This window comes from Carcharodon carcharias, chromosome 2 (genome assembly GCF_017639515.1).
Source record: "Carcharodon carcharias isolate sCarCar2 chromosome 2, sCarCar2.pri, whole genome shotgun sequence".
In the NCBI taxonomy this organism is placed as follows: domain Eukaryota; kingdom Metazoa; phylum Chordata; class Chondrichthyes; order Lamniformes; family Lamnidae; genus Carcharodon; species Carcharodon carcharias.
The window spans coordinates 113254972-113281365 of record NC_054468.1 but is presented as its reverse complement, the minus strand read 5'-3'; positions in this window follow the sequence as shown (position 1 = coordinate 113281365).

Below are 26394 nucleotides of genomic sequence, written 5' to 3'. Positions count from 1 at the left end.
ATAATGTAAATGCAATAGAAGCTCACTCATTGTGTCTAAGTTTCCTGGCAACATGCACTTTTCACATGCTATAGTTTGGAGCTGTGCATAGTCAAGGCTCATACCTTATTGCAATCAGATATCGCTTGGCATTTGTTAGAAGGATTTATAGATTTTGTACTCAACTTGTTTGGCCATGTTATGAATGCAAATTATTAGCCATCAATTGCTGGAATTGGGGCGGAATTCAAACTCATTTGCTTCTGATTTAGCAGCAGGGAGGCTAATCATTCTACCACATCTACAAGGCAAGCATAGCGTTGCTTAACTCAAAGTATGAGTGCATACGTTGAGCACATGAGTAGAAAATTAGCAACCAAGTCAACAATTGCAAGGATGTGGAATGGACTCCCGGATTAGAAAGTTAATGCTGTGTCAAGTCACACCTTTGAAAAAAAAGGAGCTGGGAAAATATTTGATTAGGAATGTGTTAGGTTATAAAGTAAAATATTAACAGAAACATGGAGGTTGTTGGATCATGCCAATTCCTGAGCTGCTGGCTATGGAAACCATGGAAATATCACACCAGTCAAGGCAAATAGTCTACAATGTACAATGTTGGATGTGAAATTCAGCAGGTATTCTGAAGTCCTGCCTGAGGTACATTTGGCAGAAAGGTAAAAGCTGTACAAAGCATGGTAGCATTGATAAGGTTGGTCAGAGTCCACAGTCAAGCGCATTAAAAAAATATATAATATGAACCAAAGGGGCCTTTTCCAATAATACTGGCTCTCATTTTCTCATAGGTTTGGTTGTCATTTGAAGGATGAGATGGTTGGTAAGTGATTTATTCTGTGACACCAACCAGGGCAATCAATGCATCTGTTCAAATTCAAGCATTATTGGACCATTTATCATGGCTCAATGGACAGCCTTCACTCCCCAAGGTTGGTAGTTTGTGAGTCTAAGTCCCACTCCAGGGTTTAAGCATGAAAACATTGGCTAATGCTGCAGTGCGGTGCTGCTCTCACAGAGTTGTTGTCTTTCAAGTGAGGTTCTGCCTGCCATCTCAGGTGGAAGTAAAAGATCCCATGACACTATTTTGAAGAAGAGCAGGGGAGTTCTCCCCAGTGTCCTGGTCAATATTTGTCCCTCAATCGACATCACAAATAATAGATTATCTGGTTACTATCACATTGCTGTTTGTGGGAGCTTGCTGTGCACAAATTTGCTGGGACTTTTATTCCCACACAACAGTGACTGCATTTTGAAAGTATTTCATTGACTTTAAGTGCTTTGGGATATCTGGTAACCATCAACGTTATGATATGAATGCAGATCTTTTTTTCACAAAATTCACTTCAATCCATTTCAAATTAAGATGATCTTAAACCCGGAACACTATAGAGGGTGGGGGATGAGATTGGCAGGGGGTGGGGAGTGGAATTCACACAGAGTTTCACCTGTCCCTTTGGAGCCAACCCAACACGGGTTCATTTCCTGAGTCAGGGTTCACTCTGTATACACCACCGAGTCTCAATGAGAATCCCTGCATCACGAGTGAGTCCAAGTGAGGGCGGAACATCTTTATGTAGTCGGGCATTCCTGCAGCATCAGAGCAGGTGGAGAGGAACCTGAAAGAGGCAGAGGAACCCAGAAACAAGAGGCAAGGATCCTCCTGAGGATATCAGTTGAGTTTGAGGCCTTTATTGCAGGCCTCTGGAGGAAAATTGGGAAAATTGCTACAACAATCTTGCACTTCGCTGAGTGAACTTGGGACCATTATCACCACCCATTCAAGCCTCATCACCCAATCTCACCTTTGTTCTCTGGCACAATTCTGCCCAATTTCGGAGGAGAATTCCCTACATTCCGATAAAGTTATTCCCAAAAATTTAGTAAGATACTGATCATAAGATAATGAGACTAATCTGGCAGTGATTCGGCAGGCTGATTTACCAGAATATACCACAATATAAATGTATGATGTGCATGATGTTGACAGTTTTTCGCTCCTTAAGGTCTCCTTATTTAAGGAAAGATGTAAATGCATTAGAAGCCGTTCAGGGAAGGTTTACTAGGCTAATACCAGGAATGGACAGGTTGTTTTATGAGGAAAGGTTGGACAGGCTAGGTTTGTACCCACTGGAATTTAGAAGAGTAAGAGGCGACTTAATTAAAACCTTTATGATCCTGAGGGGTCCGGACAGGGTGGATGTGGAGAGGATGTTTCCTCTTGCGGGAGAATCTAGAACTAGAGGTCACTGCTTAAAAATAAGGGGTCGCTCATTTAAACAGAGATGGGGAGAATTTTTTTCTCTCAGAGGGTCGTGAGTCTTTGGAACTCTCTTCCTCAAAAAGCGGTGGAGAGAAATCTAGATAGATTCTTGATTAACAAGGCGGTGAAAGGTTATCACGGGAGTGGGGGGTTCAGGTTACTATCCGGTCAGCCGTGATCTTATTAAATGCTGGAGCAGGCTCAAGGGGCTGAGTGGCCTACTCCTGCTTGTAATTCGTATGTTTGTAAGTATGTTTGTAAGGCTATACCCTTGTTTCTTGGTTTGGTTGCTGACTAAAATACAAGAAGAGGTTGCGTGCTTCTGGATAAGAAGGAAGGGATAAATTGTCAACGGGTCACCTTGGGCTGCTTCACTGCACCTCTTAATGCTGGTTACACATTTTTCTAGGTAAGTTGCAGAAGGTAAGTGGAGTGGGAATGTTGGTTGATATATCGGAACCAAAGGGGAAAAGGGTATAAAAAATAGATGCCTTGCCTTCTTTGTCAAGCTAAACAAATGGGGTCACCAGTGAGACAAGTTCACAACCCCAGGTATCAAGTCCTATAAATTTTAAAGATTAATGTTTTTCATAAATATTTGACAAGTTGGGAGAGGATGAAGAGTTTTGTGACTACTTTCACCACAAAATTGCCATTTAGAGTAGTGATGCAATTTTAGCTTGATTCACAGGATCGTATTCCACGTTTGCAAAAGAATACCTCGACAAATACTTTCGCTGAAGTTAACATTTATTCTGAGTTTATTTGGAAGGAAATGAGGATACTAAATGGTCCTCTTCAGGCAAACCCATCATCTTTATTACCAGTTTGCAGGGATGAACGCAATCTTCCACATGGTGGCTTCAGGGAGTGGTGGTAGTTGGGATGGATGCAATGGAAATCCACATGGGATCCATTGTAAAGTACTACAGAAATTCATTCAAAATTTATCCAGTTGACTGCATTTCTGTTCGATAATTGTTACAAGTCTGGGACTATTGCTTCATGCATGATATTTTGGGTCACTGTTGGCTTAAAACACTTGATCCCAATGTTAATATGGCCAGCAGTCACAAAGCAAAAGTTTCTGAACCTAATTGGGAGATAGCTTTGAACTTTCATTGAGCGTTTTTGGAGTATTTATGTGGTTTAGACCAAGAGCCTACTTTAAGGATCACCAGGAATGCAAACACCTACAACATCAAGTTTGTTTGATCGACTCTTGTTCCTACGTTCACTCTATCCTTGGCTTTGTTGCGTCTCACCTATGTTGAGATGGCCTTTTGCCTGCTGCAGGAACCATCATTAGAGTTCTTAGGGAGACACCAGGGAAAGGGGGCAAAGTAAAGACAGGGGAGACCACACAGTAAATGCTTTTCCTAATCTCGGAAGCCCATTACAATCCTCTGTCAGGCTTTTTGTTTGGTCACAGCTGATGCATCCATTTAATGAATGAATTCTGGAAGGGGGGGTGGGGGAGCGGTGTGGAAGGAGGCTATCCTTGATGTTTTTTTCCATACAAAGAATGTTCTGTTGCCTAACAGAGGCTGTCCTGTTTTGTGGAGGTTTCACTTCTCCAAAGATGTATTTCATGGAACAGTTAACAGGGTTAATGCAGCTCATCAGCTAATGTGGTGCTAAACAAAACAGGGCTAGTATAGGGCTGTGATCCCAATTGCTACAATTCGGGGGGAGGGTTGTTAATTATAAACAACCTTTAACTGTTCTAGAAGTGTCCATCCGCTGATGCAAGTGATTCATATACACTCCTGTGATGCTGGAGCTGCAATACCTGTCAGAAAACAAGGAAGGGCAATTTAAAAACAGAGCGAGGAATGTTTAACTGAAAACATTACAGAAGGCTTCTTTTCAGCCTTTATTAAGCAATGACCGCAAAATGGGCACCCTTAAAAGAAAGTATCATGTGCCTAAGCTGAAAGATTTAATTCCATTGATGACAAGGTTTAAGTAATTCTTTGTTCTATTTAGTTTATCCACAAATGTGCACATAAATGAACCCATTATAAGGGCAACAGTAAATGCGCTAGTTCCCAGTGTTTACAAAGATTGTTTATTTAAAGTACTTAAGCTGCTAGGTACAGGGGGTAGGCTTCCCTTGTAAAATAAACAGCCATCCATTTTGATAACCAATCCCCCTAGAAAGTTTAAAAGGCAAAGTGCTTCTGATTTAAAAAAAAACAGTCTTTCCGATTTTTTAAGACAACCATCATTTTGTCATCAGTTCTCATTGACTTTATCTACTTTCAATGGCTATGACATCGATCTGCAAAAAAAAGCCCTTTCGAATGCCCTTTAATGCATCATCAAAATCCTTCACAATTCTCGATAATACTGCAAAGTAAAATCCTACTTTGAGAAAGGGATTTGAAGTCTTTGAAACCACATTTTACTGGCAGTTAAACGCTTGCAAAAGCACAGTGCCAGAAGTGCTTACTTTTGAAACGGTTTTGTTTTTTTCTAAGTACAACACCAAACAATCTACTACATGATAAAGATTTGAATACGCCTGTGCAATTTTTTAAGCACCCTCTCCCCCCACACCCACCACCACCACCCCACCTCCCCAAACTCTGGGACAATGCTGGGGAATATCATTATAAATCCAAATTAAGTTCTAATGTGGCTGCAACTATTCACATTGACCTTTAGAGAGAAATGAAGTTATCAAACAGTGCAGCATTTTCCCATAGACTGTCATTGTGGTAACCTCAATCGTACTTTATGAGTCTTTTATTTGTACTTCATTTATTTTCAATTTGACTCGGCAGGCATAGATACATGGGCAAATCGAGAAAGAAAAGAATACCCGCAAAGGAGATCAGTGAATAAAAAAACTGTTATGTCGCTGCTGTCAAGTTCAAGTGTGAATGGCACTGCACCTGGAGAGGGGAAAAAAGGCTGCATTCATGCTCGTCCCTCATGTGTGGGAAGTCTGATAACTCGCAGGGTTCGCTGTGTCAAGAGCCCAATTCATCAGACATTTCCAGTGTGGATGGATCATGTGAATGTGACGCGAGTAAAGAATATCTCCGTGCATCCCTCACAAGGACGGCTGTATATTGGCATTTGCAGTCCGGTGGTGCAGAAAGGCAGCCGACATCTGTGTGATGAATCATTGCAACCGGAACTGAAGCAATTAGCTACATTTGAACCCCGCAGCCTTGAAAGGTGTCTTATTGAATGGCTGGTAATAGTGCCAGGAAACAACATGAATTTGACTAGTATTCCGTAATTAATTACTGTTTTGACCTAGTGTGTCATAATTTGTGAATGCAGTGTGACAGAGTTGACATTTGTAGCTCTTTGAAAAATCATTAAAACTCTCAGTGTGCATGTACTTCAAAAGCAGGCATGCTCTATTAAACATAATAGAGATACAATCTGTATTTAAGTAAAGGATTATTTATAAATGAGACCTTTAGCCCACCAAACCTGACATCGTTGTGCTCGAAGACCAGGCAGCATCAACGTAGCTGCTCCAAACCATTTTCTGACACGTCCATTGTATCTGATTGTATTTTGTTTTGTGAAGATCAAGAAAATGTTGATTGTGGTATCAAAATAATAATGTCAGCGTTGGCATCCTGATTGGGAGGTCATAGCTTACAGTTCCAGGGCTGCTTGTTAGTTAGATTAACTTGGTCACAGAACAGTGGGTTCCATAGTTCTACGACTTGACCATTTCAATCCCAGGAAGGAGAAAACAGTTGATGCCTTATCCAACCGGAAATGAAATTGTCCTTGCTCTAAGCTACCCTTCTGTCATAACTGGATAGTGATGAGCTTCTGCTTTAGCATAGAAATTATATATTTAACAGAACAATCAATACATTGAGCTTTGTAAGATGGGGCATTAATTTCTGGTACATTGAGGGGGCATTAATTTCAGATAGTTTTGATATATTGTACTTTTTAAAGTGTGGCTTGTTCAAATTGGCGGGCGGTGGGGATGTGTGCGTGTGTGGTGGAAAGCAGAAGGTGAGTTGAGAGATAGCGGCACAGTGGTAATATCAGTGGACTAGTAATTCAGAGGCCCAATCCGTTGCTCTGGGGACATGGGTTCAAAACCCCCCACAGCAGTTGGTGGAATTTAAGTCCAATTAATAAATCTGGAATTGAAAGCTACTTTCAGCAACAGTGACTATGAAGCAATTGTTGTTAAAACCCATCTCCATCTACTTCATTAACATCCTTTAGGGAAGGAAATCTGCCATCCTCACCTGGTCTGGCCTGCATGTAACTCAGAACCACAGTAATGTAGCTGACTCTTAACTGCCCTCTGAAATGTCCTAGCTGCACAGTTCAAGTCAAGAGCAATTAGGGATGGGCAATGAATGCTGGCCGTGCCAATGACACCCTCATCCCATGAAAGAATAAAAAAAAGACTAGAAAGAAATGACTTGCATTTAAATAACACCTTTTACAATTTAAAAATGTCCCGATATGCTTCGTGCTCAATGAAGGACTTTTGAAATACAATTATCATTGTAGTTCAGGCAAACACAAAAGCCCATTTGTGCACTGCATTTTCCATATATAGGAACATAGGAGCAGGAATAGGCCATTCAGCCCATCAAGTCTGCTCTACCGTTCAATATGATCATGGCTGATCATCCACTTCAATGCCTTTTTACCCATACTATTCTCATATCCCTTAAGGTCACTAGCATTTAGAAATATGTCAATCTCAACTTTAAATACACTCAATCACTGAGTTTCCACAGCCCTCTGGGGTAGAAAATTCCAAAGATTCGCAACCTTTGAGCAGAAGAAAAACTCCTCATATTGCTCCTAAGTGGCTTCCGCCGATTTTGAAATTGTGTACCCTGGTTCTCGACTCCCCAACCAGGGGAAACATCTTACCTGCATCTACCCTGTCTATCTCTTTAAATATTTTGTAGATTTCAATGAGATCACGTCTCATTCTTTGAAACTCTGGAGAATACAGGTCCAGTTTCCCCAATCTCTCTTTGTAGGACAGTCCCACCATCCTGGGAACAAGTCTGGTGAACATCTCTCACTATGACCAATGGTGGGGGAGGGGTTAACCTCAGTGGAACTTAATGACTTGTGCATTCAAAAGTATCAGACTGAAGCTGAAAAAATGTCCAGTACAGTCACTAGTGTGGACCGTCGCACCTATGGATGTGAGAGTTGGATTCCAAAGAATGAGGATAACAGCTTTTGAAATGTTGGCATGAAAGAGGACAGTCTGAATCAGCTGGATGGACAGAAAGACAAATAAGTGAGTTAGATCAAGAGTAGAAGATTGGGAATTAAAAATGTTGCTAAGTAAAGTTAGAGATAGAAAGTCAGCTGAGTGTGGATATTGGAAACGAAGACCTGACAGCCTTGACCTTGGCAACAATTGAAGGAGAAATTGAGGGTAAAGAGTGGAGGAAGAAGAAAAATTGGACGGGTGGATAACATTGAGATGTGGACTGAGGGAGGCTTGAAGGAAACCAGAGAAGAAGCAAGGCGATGTCAGCAGTCCCACTAAGACTATGGTGACAGCAAATGAACAAACACGTTCAAGTCTTAGGAATGGGGTCTTGAACGTTTGACTCTGAGGCAAATGTACTCCCACTGGCCAACTACAATAACACTGCAGCTTTCTAATGGTGCCTGGATGCAAAGAAAACTGCATATGACCTTCTTTATCAGCTTGCTTTTATATAAATTTTTCCATAAAGCTAACCTTCAGAACACTGAGGTGACCACGCTGTCTTTCTTCTCCCTCAGGAGCAGCTGAGCAAATGTTGAAAGGCCATTCATTGGTCCTCACTCCCAGATAAAAGTAACATTTTAATTCAGCAAGGTTAGACTGGCTTGAAGTTTATGTTTCCAATTATTTTTAAGGATGGATAAAGGTGAGGAGGGCCGAGATCACACCATTGTTGTACACTTTAGATATCTCAGACCAATGCAGAGATGACACTAGTTTCTAAGCATGCAAAAGGTGTTTTAAAATATCTCTGCAATCACAAAACATCTGCATTATGCTTACAGCTCAGCTTCGAATAGCTTCTGTGGTGTCTGTTTCCTTTGCTCTGACTTGCCACCCAGGCTTAATCAATCAAGTGCAGGAAGCATAGATCAGTTACCAGACTCTCATAATCAATCACAGAACAATTGAACTATTGAGCACTGCAGCCAATATTGACAACAGATAAAAGAGGGCATGCATATAAGTTGTATAGGCATAGTTTGGTTAGATGGCAGGAGGCATTTCTTTTTGCAGATTCACCTCTAGCATTCCTTCCTAAATGTGTCCTGCTTAAAGATTCACGATGGCTCTTTCATGGGAGCTTGGCAAGTTCCCAAGTGAAGCGTGCACTTCCAGTAGGTTTCAGGTAAATTGAGAGGTAATTGCAACTCAGTGGAGCTATGGACTATGGCTATCTTTTGGAGATTTGGTTGACCACTTTAAGCTGTTGGAGGGCAATTTCTTAAAGGTCTTTCTGAATTGACTGCAGGTTATTTTCTGTTTATCTTTGCTTTTCCCAGAAGAGATCATGATTAGGGAATGAAATAATGGGAGAACATGGTTCACCGTGTCTGGATGGTGTTGTAGGCCTGATTGCTCTTTTTCACACCCTTCGGTGCCTGTGTTGGTAGATGGCGATAACAGTTATATAGACCCAAATATATTAATGAGAGCATTCGGGGTCAATGAGAAAAATCTGCTGTGATTTGGAATTGTCTTATATTCACCAGCTTAACACAATTTCCTGGTACTGACAGCAGATCTATTAAAAAATAATCTTTAGACACTACTTCAGTTAGTGTCGGTGCCAAAGATATCAAAACTAGTCTGAAAGTGTTGCTATTAACATGAATCATGTTACTCGGTCCATATTACAACACTTGTGTGATAGGGGTTTAAAATTAAATCCTCTGTGGCATATAGATGTGCCACTCAGATCAATTGATCCGCATCAGTTTTACCTGAGAATTTACACTCTTGTACAATTTATAAAATGATAGATTTTATTGAATGCCAAGATTTTTAAATTATGCCTGTAGTATATTAGTCAAATGAATATGCTTGATGAGATAAAGCAGGTGCATTTAGATAGATGTGAGATTTTTTAAAGTTTTTTTTCCAAGAAACCACAAACCAATTAGGGATGAGAAGCCTCTCAAGTTACATCAAGCCGACAGCAATGCAGAGATGATACTTGTTTCTAAGTGTGCAACAGATTTATTTACAAGAGTTTTAAATATCTCAGCAATCACAAAATGTCTGCACTCCTGCTTACAGCTCATCTTTTAGTAGCTCTGTAGTGTCTATTTACTTTGCTCTGAGTCCACACCCAGGATTAATCAATCAAGCACAGTGAACACAGATCGGTTACCAGACTCACATAACTATGAATTTCGTAATTCAATTCAATGCTGGAGTTTATGCTCCACACAAGCTCCACCCACTCCAACTAACCCTGTCAGCTATCTTTCTATTTTTTTTTATCCCTCGTACACTATCTAACTTCCCCTTCAGTTCATCTGTGCTATTTGCCTCAACCATTTCTGTTGGCAGCACATTCAACATTCTTACTACTCTTTGGGTAAAGAGGCTTCTTCTTAGTTCCCTTTTGTTTTTATTAGTGACCATCTTATAATTATGGTTGCCCATCCAGAAAGATTCTCCAGTTGCCCCATCTCAACACCTGCTCGCTCCTTGAATGATTCCAGTGTTTGCCGTGCAAAGCCCACTCCAAGAGCTGAGCATTCTTCCTATGCGGAAGAGCAGACCGATGTTGGTCTTATTATGCTGTTTGCAAGTTTTACCCTTCTGCAGGTTTGATTCTGTGTTCCCTGCTCCTCCTGTCACAACTTATCCTGATGTAGAGGTTTGGATTTCACTTGGACTTTGGAATTATTAAATATCCCAGGGTTCAGTTCATTTTGCTAGATCTACATGGTGCCAGTCAGCCTTACTCATGTCTAGAGAATCATATTTACAAACGTTGCATGAACGAGAGGATACATGCTACAATTACCCATCAGCATTTAACAGGTTAACCCAGTAGTGTAACCAAGTTTCCTTTTATCTACACAACAATATCCACAAGACATTAATTACAATATGTTAGTGTTGAACATTTCATCAAGTATCAAGATAAAGAACAAAGCTAGGAGTATATTTCTTCATTGATAACATTCTCTGAATAAGCTGCAAGGCAGTAACCTGATCTATTATGATGCAGTGTAAAAATGGTATCATATTTCAAAGGTTAAGCTATTTTTTTGTTCCTTTTCTGCTTCCCAGTAAAAATCTGATTTGCCCCATGATCTGATAAGCGGTTTCAAGATCCTTAAAAGTTACAGGAAACACAATGATTTGTTTTTGCAATGGATAAGCTTTGATCTCCTTTTGAACAGAAAGCTGTAAACCTGCTTATGATTATTGAGGCATAAATGAATGGCCTCAAATCAAACAGCAATGAAAAGAAGTGTTCACTCCAAAGACTTATAGGGTTTTTGAATATTAAACGATTGCCTGTTTTTTTTTGTTGGAAGGTTTGGGGGAGTGGCGGAACAAGAAAGGACAAGTTAGATAGAAAAAATTTGCAGATTTTACCAAAGGTATTTGATTGAGGTTAATGGGTGGGATTATGGACCATTGAGCGACTTAGTAAGTGACATGAGCTGTGATAGTGAGGCTTGAGCAATTTGTAACTGTTATTTGATTATCATGATGAGATTGCAGCCTTCAAATCTCATGACAGTGTCAATTATGCTCATAAAATTTATACCTTTGGTATTACAAGCTTCCTGACAGCGGTTGTTATGATGGATGATAAACTATGCAGCTGTGCACTGATCATATTATGCCCATGTCAAAGGACTGGTGATGGAGATCCAAACTTAGCGTTGGGCTGAATTTTGCTGTGGGAGTCATGAATTCAACATCGGCTCAGACTTGCTGAACATCTAGCACACCCGCCCTCTGAATTTTATGGGAGGCAGCAAATTAGTAGGCCACCTCCGTGTTCACTCAGGGTTAGTGGAGGCAGGAGCTCAGGGCAGTGCGTCCCACGGCAAGGGAGGCTGGCGGCTCTTACAGGGAGCCCTTGCTGGACCAGTGCGAGCGCTGATGAGACCCAAGTAGCAGAACTGGCAGAAAAGTATTGGAGCTGTGTTCAGCAGCATGGGAGCAGCCGAGACCTCATGAGGCCCGTTGGGTATTTGCTATCTCAGAGCAATGCTAAAAGGACTCTAGTTTCTAAGTGTGCAAGAGGTTTATTTACAAGAGTTTTAAAATACCTCTGCAATCACAAAATGTCTGCACTCATGCTTACAGCTCAGTTTCTAGTAGCTTCTGTGGTGTCTGCTTACTTTGGTCAGAGTGCACACCCAGGTTTAATTAATCAAACACAGTGAGCATAGAACAGTTACCAGACTCTCATAATCAAACACAGAATAATTGAACATTACAAGGCTCATTACGATTGGAAACATCTGCCTCCAGGAATTATACACAATGGCACGGGTATGAGATCGGAAGACAGCAGCCTCACTTTCTGCCGTTATCGTTGAAAATAACTTTCATCTGTAATGCAGCCGTCTCCTTTTAGTTGCCAGCGGGGGGAGAGAGCAGAGGGGGAGCCCGTGTGATACCAGCGCTGTGCTTCTTCAATTGGCGCCATCAGGGGGCTCAAAATGGGGTTGATCGCATTCCCATTGCTGCCAGGCGGGAGACTGTCTTTATGGTGAAGCCGCCTCTGAAGAATTTGTGAGGAGGCGGTAACATGTTGAGCAGCCAGCATGCCACCCTATGGCACAAATTTACCGCCCAGCTGCCTCCAAAGTTGCCTCAGGTTTTCTTGGAAAATTCACCCCCCCCCCCACAAACCCCGGCAACACCCCCGCTTCACATGTTAGGTTCTTCTAATCTGTAAGCATAAAACTCATATGGTCAGTGAATCTCACATTCCCCTTAGGCTGCCATTAACGTCGTATATCCTGCTTACCATCACTTGCATAGTGCAATGCATTGTTGGCGGACCTAAGTTATACCATTTGCTGCACATTGCTGGAGCTCACATCGAGCTAAAGGCAAGGGAACACTGCACCTGCAGTTCATTCAAGAGATTGAGGGTTAACATTGCTGTTCCCTTATAACAGGTAAACGATTCCAAGCTAACTTTAAACCTTTCCTCGGACCAGCCTGAAATGTGGTTTGATGGTACACTGCATTAATCGTGTTGCTCGCGTACTGGGAGACAACTGTTGGCCTCATACACACACACCCCCCCCACACCGAGCTTCTTTTGGATCTCGTTCCTGAATTGTGCTGACACTTCTCTGTTGACACCCAGTGGATACACTGGCTCACATTGATGCCAAAATGGTAGTGTAATGGTAACTTTGATATAGAAACAGTCTGAAATGGTTCAAGTGACAGTTTTCAGATCACTGTAAGATGAAAATCTGAAATCTTTGCAGTTTAACACTGAAAGAAGTGAGGATGAAAATGCTTTTTGTCAGTTCTGCTATTGCCGTTAGCTTTAAAATTGCATCTCTTTCAAATTCAGCGTGGCGAAGATTCATAGAATTGCGGGTTCTGATTTTTAACGTGGGAACAGGTCATTCGGCACAGACTAGAAGGGCCGAATGGCCTGTTTTTCTGTGCCGTAGTGTTCTATGGTTCTATAGAACAGGAATAAAGCGGGGTGGAGAGGTGACAATAGTGCGTCATCATGGGATAGGGATGTATGCCCACTTTCAGCAGAGATGCCATATTATCATTTTGCTTCCAGGGTTGGCTTCTCCAACAGGGATGTGTGGGCATGATGCAGGGTTGCATGACACGATTTCACGTCAACTACTTAAAGACCCTGTTCACAGATGGCAACAGGGGAGGACATTTGGAGATCAGTGGTGAGGCGTTTGAAGGAGAAAACAAAGAAAAACGTCTCCAGGCAAAGAATGGCTGCAGCCAGCTTCGCAGAGCCAACTCTGGGTGTTCTGCTGGATTCAGTAAGCTTCAGGAGGAATGTTTGGAAGTCCTCTTTCCCAGAAATGAGAGTCTGGCTGCCTCGAAGGAAGTTAAATCATGGCGCACAAATGAATCCTTGCAGGCCCAGACTGTGGCTTTGCAAGATTTGACAACCCAGCATGCCTACTGGCTTTCACTTGTTGGCAGCTAAACTTTACATCAGCTTCCAAGGCATCACTGGTCTCCTCCAAGCTACTCGCCTGCAGAGAGGCACCAGTGAAGTTCCACTGGCCCAGGAGAGGGATGATGGGGGTAAGTGAGACAAAAGTGCGCACTCCTCTCAAGTGTCTGTGAATCTCATTCTGCCGCCTCTCCCGCTGTCTACAAGTACCCTACATGTGCTCTCCTCTCTTGATGGCCTAGTCGGGTGAAGGTGGGACACTCATGGACTTCAATGTCAGAAGTCTAGGGCAAGCATCAGAGCAAACTGCCTCAACCTCTGTTGAAGCCACAAGGATTGCATCATGTAGAATTGGCTGAGGCAGGATAAATAAAACCTTCTAAAAGAAAAGAAAGACTTGCATTTATATAGTACCTTTCAGAACCTCAGTATGTCCTAAAGTGTTTTACAGTCCAAGAAATACTTTTGTAGCGTAGTCACTGTTGTAAAGCAGGTAATGCAACAGCCAATCTGTGTACAGCAAGCTCCCACAAACAGCGATGCCATAAAGACCAGGTGATTTTTTTTTGTGTGATGTTACTTGAGGCATAAAGATTGGCCAGGACATCAAGGAAAACTCTCTCTTAATAATGCTCTTCTTCAAAATACGCGGTGCCATGGAATCTTCGACATCCACCTGAAAGGTCAGGTGGGGCATCGTTTTAATGTCTCATCTGAAAGATGGAGATTTGCTTTTACTGTTAATGTGTTAGATCAGATCATTTCACACCACTTTCCAGTGTTCCCCATTCTCGAACAGTGAATGTTAATTCTACTTTATATCTGTTCACCCCAGAATGTAGAGAGATGAGTTGGCTGGAATCAATCAAATGAATGGATGGTTACAGGATGACTTGTGGAAGGGATGTTATTCGTCACTTTGGTCCATTGTGAGTGACTAACTGAATCTTTGAGCAATTGGCATATCGCTCGCATTTCTGACAGTGTCGACTGGCGTTGTGTTGGTGTACCCCATCTTCCTCTTCGCCATCGGCATCCTCATCAGTTGAGAATCCCTGGGTGGCTTGCTCTTCCTGGTGCATCTGTTTCTGTTCCTGCACTATGCTGTGCAGAGCAGAGCACAGCAGACCTATCCTGGAGACCGTTGCTGACTCTTCAACATGTCGCTGGGCTTGCTGATTGCCATATCTGAATGTTATGTGGTCCTTGTCACATCTCTGCTCCCCCAGAGATGCCATTCGCCAGGTTCAAGGGTTGGGGGGGTGGTCCTTTGTCATCTAGCAGGTTCCAGGACTGAATGTAGGTGGGATGTTGGGCTGCCACTGCAGAAAAACATCATGGTGCGTCACTGGGAATCTGATACAAACCCACATGAGGCAGTTCTTAATGGTTGCATGCCAGCTACACATTGATAGCATTCATCACACACAAGTGATTTCATTCTCTTGGTTGATCTGGAGTGCTCAGAATGCCAAGTGTGCATGTAGCTGATGCCACCCTGCACACATGGGAAGCTAGTCAGATGCCCAAATTTCTCTCTTTCTGGCCATTGTCATCACAGGGGAAGCTTATATATACCTCCAAGCCCTGAAAAACAACCCATCTTTGCCTGCCTCATTCATTTATGTGCAGCCAACTGTAAGTCTCTAATAATACCCTGGATGGGCTAGAGGCAGAGAAACTGAGGGCGATGGTGACTTTCTGACCTGGGAAATATGTGGTTGCCAGGTCCAGCAGATAGCAGCTCTTCATATAGGAAGAGCAGATATGTGTGGTCATGTGCTATGACAATCTCTGCCTTCTGGAGCACAGCCTCTCAGACAGGGAAAAGCCTCTGTCTATAGGCACTGTCTAGTGGGTAGGGCCTTCTATGACCTTAACCCTTTGAGCCTCCCTTCTCTTCTGGCCACCTACAGCTTCCTTTCAACTCACCCTTGTTCTGGTTGACCCTCATTCTCCTTCTCTTCTGGAGTCCGGTCTGAACAACTCAAAATTCTACGAATAAGTCTCATACCATGTGCTCTCAGGAAACCAGGTCCCATAGGGTACTGCATAAAAATCCCTGTGCACTAAACCTTTATGAGGATTGAGTCCCTTCACCTTAAACCATTTTGATAAAGTGCTGATAAATCTTACTTCCTTTACACTGTCAAGTTTCCCAACTCCCGGGCAACCCATGCAACTCCGGCTAAATTCAGGCTCCTAATTGCACAGTTGGAGTACCAGTTAAATATATTAGTGTCCCGTCTCTCCCTGGCCCTAATAACCCTGGCGTAAAAGTGGCAGCAGATGTGTGCTTGGCATGTCGGGGCAGTTTTGTATGGATTTCACACATTCACTGACTCTTTCCTTGCCCATCATGGAGGTTAATATCCAGGCTATAAAATCTTGTATCATTCAGCCCATTGAGTCTGTACTGAAGCTGTGACAGAACTATTCAATTAGCCTAACTTCACTAGATTTTCCCCACAGCTTGGCAAAATTCCCCTTTTTAAGTCGACATCCAATTCTAATTTTTTATCCCCCATTCAATGAAATCCCAAATGCTTTCTACATAAGGGGAACAGTAACCATTGGTTATCCTACTGGATTGGCAATAAGTGATTGTGAATTCAAATTGCACCATGGGAATAGGAGAATCTGTATTGAGTAAAAGTGACCATGAAACTGTCGGATTGTTATAAAAACCCAACCGATTTACCACGATAATTTAGGGAAGGAAATCTGCTGTCATTACCTGGTCTGACCTATATTTCAGCCCCACACCATTTGACTCTTAGAAATCACCTAGCAAGCCACTCAAACGGGGGTATTCCTTTCAACACCTTCCCAGGACAACTTTAGAGATGGACAGCTATTTGTAAGCCTTATTACAACACCCACAGTCCAAGAACGAATACATAAAAATCTTATATACTTATACAATAAGACGAGAAAGAGCGAGTAATAATAAACTACCTTTTTCTTTATTCTTGCATGGGATGTGGGCAGCACTGGCAAGGGCAGCATTTGTTGCCATCCCTAATTGCCCTTGAACTGAGTGGCTTGCTAGGCCATTTCAGAGGGCAGTTAAGTGTCAACCACATTGCCTAGGGTCTGGAGTCACATGTAGGCCAGACCGGGTAAGGACGGCAGGTTTCTTTCCCTAAAGGGCATTAGTGAACCAGCTGGGTTTTTACAACAATCAATGATAATTGTCGTGGTCACCATTACTGAGGCTAACTTTATATTCCAGATTTTATTAACTGAATTTAAATTCCTTGTGGTGGCAGTAGAATTTGAACCCATGTCCCCAGAGCATTAGTCTGGGCCTTGGTTAGTAACAGTGACAGTACCGTACACCACTGTCTCCCCTTCATTGGTGATGGGGGTAGATTTTCAAAATGCTTTGGGGGAGAGTACAGCATAGGTGTGGATTGAAGATGGCATTCTCCAGGGCATACTCGACTCTTCAAAGTGAGGGGAGGGGAGGGAGTCAGGAACCCATATACCTCCAATTAATGGCCTGTTAAGCTCCTTGAGGAGCTTGTCAACAGGCTGGGGAGAGCAAGAAGGGAATATTCAAAATGGAGAGGGGAAGTACAAATGGTCCAATGCACATCCGATGCATGTTTGTTTAGATACATGGAGAGTAGCTACTGAACAGAGTCACAGGAGTCAGCTGATGAAATTTTACAAAAAGAATTAAACATTTATTCAACAAGAAAACATGAACTATGTTATAATACTCCTTCACCCACACCTATACCTTTACAGATATATACAGATTTGTAAGCATAACACAAGTTACAGAAGCTATTTTATACCTTAATGTTCACAGTAGGTACAGAGTCCATGTAAATCTAATGGCACCCTGTAGCCAGACACATCACACTCTGAAACCAAGTGACAGCTGCTATAAATCGTCATTCAACTCCTTCCTGTCGCTTATCACACCATGAGTCAACTAATCTCACTGAACTCTGTCTTTCACACGAGGGTTTCCAATTTCCACTCTCAAAGAGCTCATTTTGGAATCTTCTCCCAAACTGATGCTTTCTCACTGATGCCTTCCACAAGGGTTCACCTCCAGGGTTTCGAACTCTCCTTCTGATGTCCCGCTCCCTGGGTCATCACATGCAAACAAACTGTCTTCCATGCACTCTCTCTCACCAACTCAGCTGCCAATAGTACCACTGCTTCACATGCCCATTGCAAAGACATTCAGCCTCTCTTTGGGCCTTCTTGCCTCTTTCAAGCTGTTCTAGCTTTAGATCTGCTTTCTGCAGCTTGAAGCTTTAAACTTGAAGCTTGGAGCCTTTCTCTGCCCCTCTTCTTAACTTTACTTAACTGTACCTTTTCCAGATTCCTGTCCTTCCATTGACTAGAAGGTCTGCTTGGGATTTTCCTCTGTTCCACTCCCCTGGGTTTTGGGGTCTTTTCTTTAGCTTGGGACTGGCTATCTGTCCCCTTTTCTCCAGTCTCTCCTGGCAGCCACTTTCAAAACCAACTGCACTCAAACAGCTTCCAAAATCAAACTGCTGTTTCTAGCTTTCCTATGTGTGTCTGTGGGAGGGACCTGCCTCTTTGGACCCCTGTTGCTAGACATCAGCCCAATTCTACTCTTGTTTGTTTACCTTAGCTGCAACAGTCACAAAAACCTCAATAGAAATGCAGGTACCTTTGAAAAGTAAAACTAGAACTCAATTTGACCTTTCTTAATACAGATACAGAAGTACAAATCAAATGTAAACTTTAAAGCTAAAACTCATTCCTAACACCTACAAATATCAATATAACTTACTTAAACTATCTCTATTTCCTAACAGGGCCTAGGCAACCGAAGGCATGGCCAACATAAGTGCAGTGATTAAAATCAGGGATGTACAAGAGGCCAGAATGGAGAGTGTAGATTTCGCAGAGGACTGTGGGGCTGGAGGAGATTACAGAGATAGAGAGGTGGCAAGACAACGGAGGGATTTGAAAACAAGGATGAGAATTTTAGAATCGAAATGTTGCTTAACCAGTTAACTAGCAACTGTATTATACAAAAGCTCTCAGCCATGTTATATTAAAAAAACATTTCTTGCAGTTTTTTGCCCAAAATCTCTTAGTGTTATTATTGGGCTGTGGTAGCAGCTTTTACTGTTTTACAACCACTGTGTAACGAGTCCAATGCTATATATAAAAAAAATGCACATGTCATGTTACATGTTGCTAATTGTTCATCACGGTGTAGTAACCACAGAATAATGCTTTTGTGTTCCCCACTGCAGTCTATAATAAGGAGACTCCTTTTGCAGCTCTGTAAAAGATATTAAGACATGGTTGCATTTCAAAACAAAGTACAGACACATTTTATGCAGGAGCAAAATTCCTTAAATTCATAATCATTTCCAATAACTTAGCTTGGTCCATTTTCAAACTCCAGCCCAGTCCCTTGTTCCCCTGTCACCCCTCATGCCCAATAGTTTAAATACCATGAATAATGAAATGATGGTAATGGTCTCATTTTTATCTCCCGAAAGATCTGACTGACTGAAGCTATGAGAACAGCTCCATTGTCCATCTCCACCAACCCGACCCCCCCCCCCAACCACCTCCCCACCACCACCCCACCCCACCCCCCAGCCCCTGCCACCGCCACTCCCCCTCGGTTTTGCAGCTTACAAGGAAACCATTGTTCAACATCACTTAGCACCAATTACAGCCCGTCAAAACAGTTTTTGTTTTACAACAATGTGTTAATGGGCCCACGGTTGGGTGTGAGAAGTAACCCAAGCCACATGCACCCAATCAGGGTTAGGGGTTAATTGAGACTTTAGAGTACAGCGCATGAGATTCTTGCAACCTTTTGATGAGACGAAAATTGCAAATGAAAAAGAGACAATGTGATACAATTAGTTGGAGGCAAGAGGGTCACCACTCCCAGATGCAGAGGAAATCGGCCAAAACTCTCTGTGAATCAGGCCAGATGGCCACCTGGGCCACAGTGAGTGCCAGAAATAGCTCAAATCATTCACATTAATGGTCGAAACAGTCGGTGGTAAACCTGACCTCATGTGTTCGTTTAAAGAAAACATTTTTTCCAACAAAATCAATGTTTTTATAGAGATACATAGCAGTGGTTTGATAAAAGATGCTTCCTATTAACATACTTGCTATGCCACCAGTAGGTTGTAAAAGCAAAAAGAAAGACAGAAAAATGCGAACCACTCAGCAGGTCAGGCAGCATCTGTAAGATTTTAATTTTCTGTTTTATGATTGTTAGTATATTCATTTTCTTAAATGCACGATCAGGACGACAGCAAGCAACAATTATGCATTGAGCCAATGGCAAATGTTAACTGGGCACATTTAAAGCATTATATTTCAAGCTTTCCCCAAATTAAGATATTCCAGCTGTCTGTACAGGTTTTGATGTTTTCCATATCCATTTGCCATGTAAAATTGGCATCCTTGTTTTCAAATCCCTCCATGGCCTCACCCCTCCCCCTCTCTCCTCCAGCCCCCAACCCATTGCAATATCTGTGCTCCTCTAATTCTAGTCTCTTATACATTCCTAATTTTAATTGCTCCACTGTTGGTGGCCATGCTTCAGTTGTCTAGGCCCAAGTGCTGGATTACCCTCCCTACATCTCTACCTCCTTTAGGACACTCCTTCAAACCTACCTCTTTGTCCAATTTTTTGGTCTTCTGACATAATAGGCTGGATTTTCGCCAAGTCGTTGAGACTTCGCAGACCTTTAAGAATGATGGGTAGGACCCGATCCTGAGATTCACGGTCCCATTCCCAGAACCCCATTGTTCACCAGCACCAGATAAGGGTATGGCCTGCTGTGGGTCACGAGCCCACACCCTGCAATCTTGATCTGGCCAGCTCCGTAGTGGGAATAGGCATCAAATAGTCACTTGCAATTTTCGTGGGGTCGGGCCAGATTTTTAGGGACTTAGGATTCAGAGGTGTTGTGAACCATAGTCTGGATGAAGGAACTTTTTGAAAGATAATTTTATAAGGTCTTACCTATGACCCCTTGTCTATATCCCTCCAACCACCCCCAATGACTTCTCATACCCTCCATGCCAATCCGTGCACCTCTACCCACTCCCATCAGACGTCATACCCTCCATTCCAACCCTCACCACTTCCATGCCCTTTCACCCAGTATACACTCCATACAGAATCAATTAACCCCATAATAACAATAGGATGTATGGAAAAGCTTTTTAAAAAGTTATTTATTTATATCTTGGGCTCTCAATCAAGCCCATTCATTATTCTGTTGAAACAGCTGCACCCAGTGGAAAACCTTGCTTGCTTGACAGTTCTGTGATCTATTCTGTCAATTGCACAATGTTTATTTACATAAGATAAAGAGATGTCAAATGCCTGTGGTTTCTGTTATTGATATTTTAAAGGATTTGAATCATTGATACTTTTGTAGGGCTATAAGAAAAGCAGTTTTCTTCATAAAGTGGAGAGTTATGAATGAATACTTATTTTTTTTAAAGCTTTTCCACACATGCTATAGGTTTCATCAGTTCTATACAGAGTGTGTACTGGGCGAAAGGGCATGCAGGGTATGAGGGGCCATGAGGGTGGGTGGGGGAATGGGCATAGGTTGGCATGGGGGTATGAGGGGCCAGGGGGATGGGTGGAGGGCATGAGATGGCATGAGTTGGTATGGATGTTATATGTATAGGGGTGAGGGGGTATGAGGGGTAAGGGCTAGAGGGCTGTTCTATGTTGTATGGTTATTATTACTACTGGGAGAAAGTCCAACAGCACTGAGATGGGTCTTTTAATCAGCACATGTGGCTGCCTCTGCACTGTTTTCAGCTGTGGCAGGCCCGATTCCAATTATCGCCAGACCCCACCCCACCCCGAAATGAAGATCCCACCTTTGCAGGCACTTTCTCCAGAGGTGGGGGTGCCGAGGTGGGAAATTTCCTGATTTCTGCTATCTGCTTCTAGGATCAAAATCCAGCCCAAATCTCCTTATGTGGCTTAGTGTCATTTTTTTCTTAATAACGCTCCTGTGAAGCACCCTGGGGTGTTTCATTACCTTAAAGGTGCCATATAAATATAAGTTGTTGTGCATTTATCTAAAAAATAAACTTAATTAAATGTGTACATTGAGGCTACATTTTCAAAATATCATAAGACCATAAGAAATAGGAACAGGAGGAGTCTATTTGACCCCTTGAGCCTGCTCTGCCATTCATTAAGATCATGGCTGATCTTCTTGTGTTTCGAATTCCACATTCCCATCTAATCCTGATAACCTTTGATTCCCTTGCCTAACTAGAATCTATCTACCCTTGCCTTAAAAATATTCAAAGACCCCGCCTCCACCACCTTCTGAGGCAGACAGTTCCAAAGGCACACATCCTTCTGAGAGAAAAAAAATTTCCTCATCTCTGTCCTAAATGGGCGACCCCTAATCTTAAAATGGTGCCCCCTAGTTCTGGACTCACCCACAAGAGGAAACATTCTTTCGACGTCTACTTTGTCAAGGCCAATCAGGATCTTGTATACTCCAATCAAGTCACCCCTCATTCCAATGGAAACAAGCCCAGTTTGTCCAACCTTTCCTCATAAGACAACCCACTCATTCCAGGTATCAATCTAGTAAACCCCCTTTGAACCGCCTCCAATACATTTACATCCTTCCTTAAATAAGAAGACCAAAACTGCACACTGTATTTGAGGCGCGGTCTCATCAATGCCCTGTATCAAACTGTGGTTGTAAGATTTGAGAAAAATAAAGATTGCAAATGGTCTCTCACACTGGTTTTCAATTCAGTGACCTTACCCTTGAATTCAGTACCCTAAAGAAAGATGAGGGAGGTGTTCATATATTCCATGTATTATAAGGAAGGTCTTTATTGCCAACAAACTGTGTCATTACCAAAATAAAATGATTGTTGCATAATTGTTCAAAGCTTGAGGAGTACCTTCATTTCCAAAATCTTCAAGATTTATCACATCTTAGTAGGAAGCATGCCTACACCAACTTAGATCTCTAAAATCAAGCAAGGGTCAAATTACAAACAATTGACATTTGTATCAAGCTTCATGAAAAGACTATTAATTCAGGGCACGTTACAAGGAAATGATTGACAACAACTGCACAAATAGTGAAGGAATTTGAGGCAGAGGTGATGAGACCAATGCAGGGTCAAATTGATACACTCTTTAGAGGGTAGGAAGAGAGAGATAGTGTAATAGCAATATCTTTCAGATGATTCCAGTCAGTGCGTCATAGTTACTCAAAGATTAATCTCAGATCACGGACAGAAGGGAAAGGGGAAAATGTCCCACTAATGGTGAAAATCGAAATTATTTTAGGGGTTTGCTGAGCTCTGCATGGTTTATAGCAGAAGCAATAAGGTGGTGCTTATATTGCTGGAATAACAATCTAGGAAAGTTGAGCTCAAATCCATCATAGTAGTTGAATATTTGAGTTCAATTTGTAAAAAAAATTCCGGAAAGATGAAACTGGGATCAGGAAAAGTAGCCAGTAAGTTGCAAGATTGCAGTTAAAACCCAATTGGTTCACTAACTGTGCAGGGTGTAAAATGGGCATCAAATGGTGTAAAATGGGTGGCTAATCTGCCATTGCCCATTTACTGCCACCGTCAAAAGGTCAAGGCAGTCATATAGGGCGGGATTTTCTGGACCCACCCACCACAGGAATCGTTGGGGCGGGGTGGAAAATTTGACGGACCAGCACAAGGTCCATTGACTCCAGGCGGGAATTTCCAGTCCCACAGCAGGCGGGACCAGAAAATCCCATCCACGGTCTCTTAAGTCAGGGATAGAAATTCAGCTGTGGGCTATTTTCAACAGATTGGCCAGTGGGTGAGCTTCCTCGACTCACACTTTTGTTCATTCGGATCATTGGTTCAAACTAGTGGAAGCAGCAATTCCTACCTTTATACCATTCAGGATCACAGGCAAAGGAGGCAGAAGCGAGGGATTGGTGGGTTCCTGCATGAGAACATCAGAAATAGTAATGTGTGTAGGCCGTATGACTCCTCGGGCCTGTTCTGCCATTGAATGACAACATAATTTCAAGGCTGACCTTCTTCCTGAGCTCCACTTTGACCTCCCCAGCCCCCATGCCTTTATTCCCTTAGTGTCCAAAAATCTATCCATCTCTGTCTTGAATATATTCAATGACTGAGCGCCCACAACTTTCTGGAGTAGAGAAATCCAAAGATTCAATGACCCAGCACCCTGATGACAGTACCAAGCCAGCAATAGCGACCTTGAAAACTGAAGGCTGAGGGACGGCCTAATGGAGGTCTTTAAAGTTATAAAAGGTTTCTTTCATTTATTTATGGGCTTCGCTGGCAAGGCCAGCATTTATTGTCCATTCCCATTTGTCCTTGAGAAGGTGATGGGGAGCTGCCTTCTTGAACTGTGGCAGTCCCTGTGTTATAGGTACACCCACAGTGCTGTTAGTGAGGGAGTTCCAGGATTTTGACCAAAGAAGGAACAGTGATATATTTCCAAGTCAGGATGGTGTGTGGCTTGGAGGGGAGCTTCCATGTGCTGGTGTTCCCATCTATCTGCTGCCCTTGTCTTTCTACATGGTAGTGGTTGTGGGTTTGGAAGGTGCTGCCTAAGGAGCCGTGCTGATTTGCTGTAGTGCATCTTGTAGATGGTACACACTGTTGCTACTGTTCATCAGTAGTGGAAGGAGTGAATGTTTGTGGATGGGGTGCCAATCAAGCGGGCTGCTTTGTCCTGGATGGTGTCACAATTCTTGAGTGTTGTTGGAGCTGCACTCCTCCAGGCAAGTGGCAAGTATTCCATCACACTCCTGACTTGTGCCTTGTAGATTGTGGACAGACTTTGGTGAGTTAGGAGGTGAGTTTCTTGCCACAGGATTCCTAGCCTCTGACCTGTTCTTGTACTCACAGTATTTATATGGCTAAAATGGAAATGGAGAGAATGTTTCCTCTTATGGAGAAGAGCATAATTAGAGGCCATCAATATAAGATAGTCACCAAGAAATCCAAAAGGGGATTCAGAAGAAACATCTTCACCAAAAGAGTGGTGAGAATGTGGAATATGGTGGAAGTGAATAATATAGATGCATTTAAAGGGAAGCTAGACAAGCATATGAGGGTGAAGGGATTGGAGGGTTACAGTGGGAGATTTAGATGAGAAAAGATGGAGAGGAGCCTCATCTGGATCTTAAATACTGGCATGGACTGGGTGGGCTGAATGGCCTGTTTCTGTCCCATATATCATATGTAATCCTATATGATTGCTGCCCTGTTTTACATCTCATCTGAAGTTTATTTCTATTGAAGTCAAGTGGAAAAGGTTGCAACACCCGTTCTGTCATGTAGTGTCAAATCCATACCCCGGAGTGTCTCTTGGATGATGTGGCACTTTGTTACCAGTTTGCACAGGGCATTTTTGTTCATGATATTGTGTTATCCTATTGGTTTTCAAGGTCTTATGTTTGATTTTAAATTAGCAAAATGTTAGCAACCACTGTGTGGGGATCATATTATAGACAATTCACCTTGGTATTGTTTTGGTACTGTGGTTACAGAAATGATGCATTAATATTCCAAAGGCAAAGCTAGGTATTACATCCTGTAACTTATGCACACTTGCCTCATTTAATCCTTTCAATGAAATTGTAACTTGAGATTATCAGGTGAGGCAGGTATGCTATTTTGGCATGGCAGTTGCATTGAGATTTTGCAGATGGTAAGGGCAGAGATACTTCACCCAGAAGAGAAACCTGTCCATTTGATGGATGCCAAGCAGCTGGGCGGGTGAGATAGTTAAAATTGCCCCCATCTGAGGCCAATCTTTGATTTTAACCTTCTCTTCTCACAGGTGGGAAGGAGATTTTCTTTACATTTGTAAATCAGGCTTTGGTGACAACACTGGGGATCGATCAGTTCCTGCCTGGGGTAATGCTTAGGGATTTCCTGCCTTATGCAACTAGTGGGAAGAGGAGTGTGTAATGTTCAATAGTTCTGTGTTTGATTATGTGACTCTGTTTACTAGTGGTGCTCATTGTGCTTAACTGGTTAAGCCTGGGTGTGGACTCAGAAAAGTAAATGAAACTGTAGAAAGAGCTGGAAGCTAGATCTAGAAGCATGGAGTAGACATTTTAAAGCACTGTAAATAAACTTCCTGCTGCACACTTAGATACGAGTGTTATCTCTGCATAGATCAAAGATATAAAATCTACAACAGAGGTGACTATTCTTGTGAGGTCCAGAGAAGCAGGAGAGCTTTCCTAGGCCCCATAAGGAAAGATTAGGCCTCCCGTGCCCCGGCCTCTAAACACATGATCTGCTGTTGATGACTTTCTGCTGCCTGACATTGGTTTCTGTCCAGATGCCTTATTGTCATTGCCCCCACCCCCAGCACCCCCTAATTGCCTGGATGCCTGCAGGAGGCTGAGGGGACCTATTCAAATGATTCTTAGTGGTTAAACTCTCACGTTGCCAGAGGCGGCAATGTTTGCAGCCTGCTTTGACCTCCTCCCGCCTTAGCTTCCTCCCCGAGTTCAAATCAGGGCATTGAAACATGTCAGCAGAAAAAGAGAAACAGAGGGAGATAAGTATTGAAAGAAGAGAAAAAGTAGAACGAATGAAGGAAAAGATGACAAGAAGGAAGAGAGAAGAATGCACGACGCCACTGATAATAACATGTGGCCTAAGCACCAGACACAGACGAGCATTCATAATGATGTTTATAGTATTAGCATGGTCTGAAGCCTCAGATATGTCATTCACACCTGGGTTATCCAGTGTTGATTGTTCCATTCACTCGTGAATTAAGCCTGCTCCGATCTGAGTGACAATATCAGTTTCTTACCAATGTGTACGACAACAACTTGCGTCTATATTCCACCTTGAATGAAATAGAGCTTTCCAATGCTTCAAGGAATGACACAAAGCCACATGAGGAGATCTACACAAAAGTAAGTTTGCTCAACAAGTTAGGTTTTAAGGAGTGATCCGGCT